This window comes from Varroa destructor, unplaced genomic scaffold (genome assembly GCF_002443255.2).
Source record: "Varroa destructor unplaced genomic scaffold, Vdes_3.0 BEIS01000001.1, whole genome shotgun sequence".
Taxonomy (NCBI): Eukaryota; Metazoa; Arthropoda; class Arachnida; order Mesostigmata; family Varroidae; genus Varroa; species Varroa destructor.
The window spans coordinates 53,575,063-53,582,979 of NW_019211454.1; the positions used below are offsets into that span (position 1 = coordinate 53,575,063).

Consider the following 7,917-nt stretch of genomic DNA (forward strand, 5'->3'; position numbering starts at 1 on the left):
AGGAGAGAAGCATCTATTGTGATTGTAGAATATGGACTGGTTGTTCAGGAATTTAGTAATTTCCCTTTAATATGCTGTGTAAAGAAAGTCTGCTGCGTATTATATATTGTAGAACGGTTGTGTGCAATATCAAAAGGCCGATTATGTATGGTGAATCGACTTTTTTTTATGTCTAGTTAATCTGCTAACCTATATTTAACTACGCAATTCTTAGAGATGCTTAAGTATTACTATTCTCTTGTCAATAATCATAGTCCCTTTTACTCAAAATGCAATTGCATTTACCAAAAACGCGAGCTCCAAAATCAAGTGCTCCATATTTTTGCACAACATAGAGAATCCAAAATATATTGCATAATTCGTGTAATGTACAATAATATAACTCAAAACAATATGCACTATATTTTCGGTATATTGTTGTTACATTTATTCATCAAAGTACTCCCATATGCCTGGCGCATTGATATGTAAATAATGTTGCAAGAGCCATTGTCTGTGATATCATTTTGAAAATGAGCTTCAGGTAGTGTGCACCTGTATTTAGAAGCCTGCACTCTTAACTACTATGGCGTATCAAGCATCGCCAAAGTTAAACAAAACTTAACGACTACACGGCTACAGCAGCTAGACGTTTCACCATGTTAGCCAAAACGCTTTCTTTTTTTAGGTTTATTCTTATCCGAGATCGTGTCCGTGCACTATAACCTCAGCAGACACAGACACAATAAAGTCTGCTGATAAGGTGAAGAGTGGGCCGCTGAGAAGAAAAATACAACAATAGTTGCACCGTTTTTCGTCCTGCAGCCGCGCTTTCCTAAAGGACGTTTGAAAGAGCTTCTTCGCTGTTCAACTTGAACATGATAAGCTGAAGGATTGAGGTGCAAGCGTCTGAATAGCAGCAGCTAAAGGCGCCAATGCCAAGGCTCAAGAATGGAGGACCCTCCACATGACGGCGTCGGTCTAGCCGTGAGACTCCAGGGAGCAGAAAAAGGTCGTTCATCGTCCTCCTCTTCATATGGCGGCGCCGGGGACTCTAAAAGTTACCCTCCCAGAGCTGCCGCTAGTGCAGCCGTCGTCGTCGTCCTTCCAATTCGTATGATCTGGGATCCTTTGAGTCGGCCGATTCCGTCCTATGGCGTCGTTGCGTCTCGCATCGCGAAGGTGCCTCTAAGATAGCTAAGATCTGTGCCATATGCTGATCCAAGCTTGTAGTAGCGAGCCGGTTTGTAGGGAAGCAGGATAGCTCCTGCAGCCTGTACTGCTTGGAGTCCAGTCAGCAGTATACAGTAGCGCTGTTTAGCAATATCATTTACATATTGAGCTCCCGTCAGCAGCAGTTAGAGCAATAGCTGGCCAGTACCAGACAAGCAGATGGCTGCAACGGTGATGGCGCCCGAGGAGCAGGCACGATACGCGAGCTCCTGCATGTAGCGGCAGCTCCCAGCAAACCTTGGTGCCTACTCATCCCCTTTTGTTCCCCTGCCATTTTCTAGAAAACCCGTTCGAATTCTCGAACCAACTAACGAGCGAAGCAAAAAAAGAAGATGAACTTGGCCGAGGCGAGCTATCGCTTAACGGACATCTTTGAAGACTCGCCATCGAAACATCTTTTTCACTTACGTTAAAATTCTAGTACCCCCTGCCAGTATGCCCTGCGTCGAGCTGAACATTTAACTCGCCTTGGCTGTGAGGGCTGAAAGTAGTGCGATATTAATATCCGCGGATCGCTACCAAAAATCGTAAAGTATTTGTTCCCTTTGTTCCATCTACAACCCCCAATTGAAAGTTTAGCCTGATTAGATCTGCCTCTATCAGCATTTACCTTTTTCAAGATGAAAACTGCATTGCACTGCCATTGTATATGTTTTTTTGTCTAAATGGCAGTATTAAAGAGGCGTCACGAAACGGAGTAGCTTACTGTCGATTTAGCCATCAAGCCTCATTGACTGCATAACGATGCAGCATAAGAACATGATTTCATTATTAGATTAATATGATACTGTTTTGCAGGCACCCATCAACGATTCGTCCGTGCCTGTATTCGTAAGCAGATATTGATAACCCAAGAAAGTTCCATCGTACGATTATTGTGACACTGCCCAGAATTAGTTCTCATGGTATTACGCTGTTTGACTGATAAATTCAAGCAATATATGCCGACAGCATAAAATCTACTAGTGTAATAAATGAAATCTGGGTTTGTCGCGAGGTGTTATGTGCCTATTGTACGATTTCGTATGGTTGTAGTACCAATAGTAGTACCGCAGCGGGGTTTACATCGATGAAAATTGCTTTAACCCCGTTATGATCCGGTCTTACAAAAATGGCCAATAAATGCCGTGAGCAGAACAGTTCGGTTGAGAATTATATATTAACGTTACAAAGCGTAACTTCCATTGGAATTTTTTTGCTGCACATCTGGGCTCATAATCGTTCCATATCTGTGTGATACCATTTAAATCAATGGTTTATTTTAACTTTCTAATAAAAGTGGACACAGCTAACATGCCAGATGTGTCTATATTTTGAAGGCTCTTATTTTATAATAACGCCCCTCTCAATGAAGCTTTTGATACATGCACAAACCATAATATTCGTAATGACCCTTTATTTGGCTATCGGAATTGAGAAACAATTTCGTACCCCTATTACTGATTGACGTCATTTACAGTGTGTTCGGTCTTCGTTGCTTTAAAATATGAGAATTTCCGCTTTTTTCTAGTTAATAAAAGTACCGTGGTGCAATGTAAGTCTTCTCATCAATTCGGCTGTCAATACGGCGCTGTGTCTAAGATAGAATTCTGTCCGACAAATCTATGAAGAGAGCACTTAATAACCTTTGTCTATTTCTTTCTAGACGACCTCAGAGACTCCACAAAGTTATAAATTATGTATATAAGCCCTAGAACGGCGGAAACATTTGATCAATCATTCTCGATCATGTTTTAAGGGTCAGTGAAGAACGGCTTTACAAGGTAACGGTTGTAGACGGAAACCGCATAATATCATTATAACATGTATTATAATGGAGTCGTATTAAACTTGTTCAGGGTACAGCAAGCAGAATTTTACCTAATTTTATGATATCCTAAACTAGGATCGAAACCTAACGGAATCACGCAACCATACATAAAACAACAAGAGGCAATTACTTGAAGGGATGGTATGCTTCGCTGAATCTTTTTTCCGACTGCAAAACTATTTCTATATGTAGCCTCTGCGTAAGTATAATATGTAGCATGTTCATGGAACTAGCACGTAGCCTGTCATACTTTGCTCCATCTGCATTCTGCATACAGTTTTACATATAGCAATGGCGTTGGTGGATTTTGCAGTTTGCACTACTTGTCGCTAAACGGGCCGAATCCAATACCCAATAAACGCTGTTGCAAGAGCAATGCCGGCATAATCAGCCAGCCGAAGTCGACTCAATATATTGTGGCATCTTCACTCGTTTCATATTCATTTTACAAAAACGACTTGTCTAGCGGAACTTCATTGACTTGAGGGCTCTGCAAGATGGATCTACAAAAGCTGAAAACTATATCTCTGTTTGTTGCCAGTTAACCAGCCAACCTCTACCTTTGCGGGCCTACTGATCACCTCATTTCGCTCGCGACTAATCACAATGCTTATAATTCACCCAACCTATAACGGGGGTAGGTCACTACAATTCGAGCGACCAGTGGCCTTCGAACAGATGCAGGAGACTGCATTGATCGGTAAATCAATTCGGAACACGTATATATAATATGGGTTAGTACATGGTATGACACAGGACATCTCTCTGTTACCACTCATGCTACTGCTACCGCAGTCTAAGCCAGGAATCGCTTTGCCAACTGTAGTCATTAGTACACCGCCTTTCCTGTCGCCTACTCTGTTGTGTCCATTCTTAAACTCGTTCTATCCCGCTTTTACTTGTTTTTTCCGTGCGCGCGTGTGTATATATTTTGCCTATCGTCCAGCCGATGGTCTTTTAAGGAATTTCATTACGAAGTATTTATTTCCATTTAGTGTCTGGTCTTTCCCTCTCTCATATTCGTTCTGCTTTTGGCCTGTCTTCCTACTGCTGCCGCGCTCGTCACCCCACTCTGCTGGCCTCAACATAACTAGAGACAGATTGACGCGTTAGATTGCTACTGTTGGCGCTGCCGCTTGCCGTGGCTAGTCTTCAAGTCGATTTAGGAGGAGCTCCTACCTAGTGTTGGGCTCCATTCATCCTCATGTATCCCTCCCCCTCCCCTTCCCCCCCCCCCTGCTTACACGCCTAACCGTACGGGAATGCTTTATTGGAGCCGTTTTATCGTCCTCGCTTGTCCAGCTAATCGTCAGTGAGGACCGACTGCTCTGAGCAGTGCACTCTCGATCGGAGAATATCCATGGCACTGTCATCGGCCGAAACAGGCTTCTCGCACCAGCGACTAACCGCACGTTCCTCTTCGTGCCCTCCGTCTCGCCTCCAAGCTACGTCTCTTCCCAGCGGGTCTATCTTATCCACCTCCTTCCTCTATAGTATTGCCGACCATGGTTCTAGGCCTTTCCTCGCCTGTCGGACAGTTTGGGGCACGCATATAGTGGAGACGATCTAGCCTTTCTGCTGGTAGTCCGTAGTGATGGCGCAGTGATACATACACTCAGTAGAGGCAAGAATTCACAGTTCAAGGAGTCTAGAGCCGCCGACAGCAGGGTAAGTTATGAGACCTACTATACTTTTATCCCCTGGCTGGTATAAGGAGTGTATCGTCGGCTGGTGTGGGCGCTGTTAATGTCTACTGTCACTCCAATTTCAACAGAAAGAGGATTTTTTGTCACAAGCTCAATATTCCGACTTAACATCAAAACAGAAAAGATAGTTCAAATCAGGGAACTTTTTTCCTTCGCTGTCTTTTTTTTCGACAGGGCCGGGAAGAGCAAAGGAACTAGAAAGGAAAGAGATCGAAGCCAAGAGCTTGAAAAAAAACAGAGAAAAAAATACGGCAATGAGATTGATTGAGGCGCTTCGTAACGGAGAGTGGCGGACATTACATTCGAGACAAAAGTTAGAGTCACTAGAAACACTGACACTACCAGGTCATCGATCATAATAGTCGGCGATTAAGTCAGAGGGCCTTGAATGAGAAACGCACTTTGTAGCTTTTGTTTGATTAAGTTCACGCCACCAAGTATATAGCAGCATAAGTAATCGAAGGACTTTAATAATTGTCATTAATAATATATTAGTTTTTGTTTTTAGTATATTAAGGCATATTTTTTTATGTGCATGTATATATGCATATATTTCAGCTATGTAAGCTAGCTGAGTGACACCAAGGTCGATGAATAGCATCTATAAATGCAGCTCACAGAATACACTTCAACCATCTATATCACTATACGTCCTCACCCTAAACATGTTTTCAGCGCTTCTTATCGGCCTGGTTGTCATTAAGTGAACGAGACATAAATACAACACATTGGAATAAAATGGCTTTCAAAAAGTCTCGGAAATATGTCAATAAACGCACAGTGCAGACTCGTAGTAGATGCGATTATTATCTATAAATGCATATGGCCGTTCGAAGAACTTAGTAGGACGTGAAAACCTCTGTAATTTCCCATAAGGGTAAAGTTGTATGAAGCAATGAATAAAAGACGACCTTCTAGGTCTTTGATAATACAGCGGAATAACGCGACTGTGATCTCTGGCATCTGTTTCCAGCCTTTTTTGCCTATTCAAATACAAATTACAAAGCACTATAAAATGAAGTAAGAAAAGCAAGCATGCGACTTTGTATTGTTAGCGGGGAGCTTGAGCACATTCATACTTTTTATGTGTTCTATACAGGTCTGGACGATAGTGCTTTTAAGTGATATAACCAGCGATGGCGGGATCAATTAACTTGAATTGATTATAATAGTCGCGTAGAAGTAATTTACCTTTGCAAAAGTCACGCGCATTCGTAGTCGTCGCGCATATTTCTAGTAGAAGGTAAAGTATTGCCCCTTTCTGCTCCGTTATGTATATTGATGTAGTCGATCTCTTCATACTGATTTGCAATAATCAAAATCAAATAGGATCAATTATCTTGGCACTCAGCGGCGCATAAAGTCCAAGGGTGGGATTTTGGGCTCCAAGGAGCAGGCGCTCTTCCTTTAACACAGGGATTCTGGTTCCCGTTATCGTGCAGCCGCTGCTGAAGCTGCCAACAGCGTAGGGTAAGTCGGACTTTCATCTTGGCTGCATCGTCCCGTTAGATAGCGCGAGTCAGACATTACATTTATCAGTAGTGGGACCGTTGTATCCATACTGCGTGCGGCTCCTGCTAGCACACAGTTCGGGGCCCCTGCCTACTGTTCTATGGTCACTTTCACTCTGGCGCGCACCGGAGCAACATTGTGCTGGTCTTTAGGCGGGGGCGGCCGGGGTAGCGTTGGCCTGCTTTTTCTCCTTCGCAGATTGGGTAACCGGTTCGTACTTTCCTGGCCGACGACACCCGCTTTGATCCCCATCTCCGGCTACTCTCAACCCGCTTCCCTACTTCGCCCGTCCTTCCACAGCATTGAAAGCCGGAGAGTTTAGCAGAGAAACCAAGCTGGGCGCCTCTACGTCAGACGATAGTAGTAAGCCTGGCCGGACGAATGCGAGACAAACGAACGCTATTGCTGGACGTCATGGGACCGGTCGAGTAGTTGGCCTTCAAGTAGGCGACTGCGAGTTATTCTGGGGAACTGCCCCTCGGGCCCGGCTCATACCGCTTGCCCGCGGTGCCTTTCTCGCCTAGCCAAAGCTTATTCGAGTCGAGAACTGCTTTGCACAAGCTATGAGCCTCTTCTACCGGAGATCGCCAAGACCGTGGAAAACAGCCGAGCTCGCGTTGCCAAAAGTAGAAAGCAGGAGGCGGCTGGACAAACAGCCAAACGAACGAACGAACGAACGAACGAACTCAGCGAGCAAAGAAGTCAACCAACAAAGCCCGGAGGGTAAAACACGAGAAGTCCAAGAGGGAAACAGCTACTTTGTCCTTCTGTAGCTACCCATGGGAGTCGCCGTCATGGCGTCGCACTTGTAACGGTGGCAGGGGACGTGGTAACGTTGCATGCTCAGAAGGCAACGCCGTAGTTCTTATAACCATCGTCAAATAGCCAAACGCTTTGCATGAGGAGTCTACTTCGAGAAAGAAAGGCGGACGGATACGGGGAATTTGTGAGCAGGGCTCGTGGGAGAGCTGGCCAACAGACGCAGTCACCAACAGTCACTTGCCTACTGAACACACGCATATATAATCTACATACTGAATCGTCGAAGAAGTATTGACCATTTTCTAGCTGGTTTGTGTCAAGGTCAGATATTTAAGGTAAGGTTCGAAAGCTGAAATTTGGCAGTAGTAAATGTATTGTTTATAGTCAATATCAGTTATCGGAAGACACTGTTTAAAGATGGCTCTGTTATTTTCATCCTGAAAAATTCAATGGGATTCATGTAGTCATCTTCAGGGTCGATCAGAAAACTGATGAAGTAATTGCAGAGGTCGAGTAACAGCGACACTTAAATAGCGATGATTTTGCCAAAAACCAAGCATTACCTAAGAGTTCAATAGCATTTGAACACAGACGGCTATAAGTAACGTTCGAAATTCGGTTGCCAGACAGATTGACAAAGACAGATTTGCTCGACCCCTGAAAAACTTTTCCGTGAGACGCAACAAAATCGAGCCATTTATAAAATTATTTATCACGCCAAATAGATCGAACTCGACAACACCGTTCAATTAAAAAAAAAAAAGAAAAAATGTCCTGTAAGATCTGTGGCAATGCCTCAAAGGGTTGGTACTGGCTGTAGTTGCTGCCGTCTGGCAACGCGATTCATTCCAATTGTTGCTATCAACAATTAACAAAATTATTGTAACCTTTTCATTTCATAAGTCATTTAAAAAA

General features: G+C 43.8%; 1 protein-coding gene across 15 annotated transcripts in view; it reads right to left on the reverse strand.

The window, feature by feature from the left end:
- Nucleotides 1-7,917, reverse strand: part of LOC111249512 (uncharacterized) — a 202,180-nt gene that overhangs the window by 160,511 nt on the left and 33,752 nt on the right. The window lies entirely within an intron of this gene.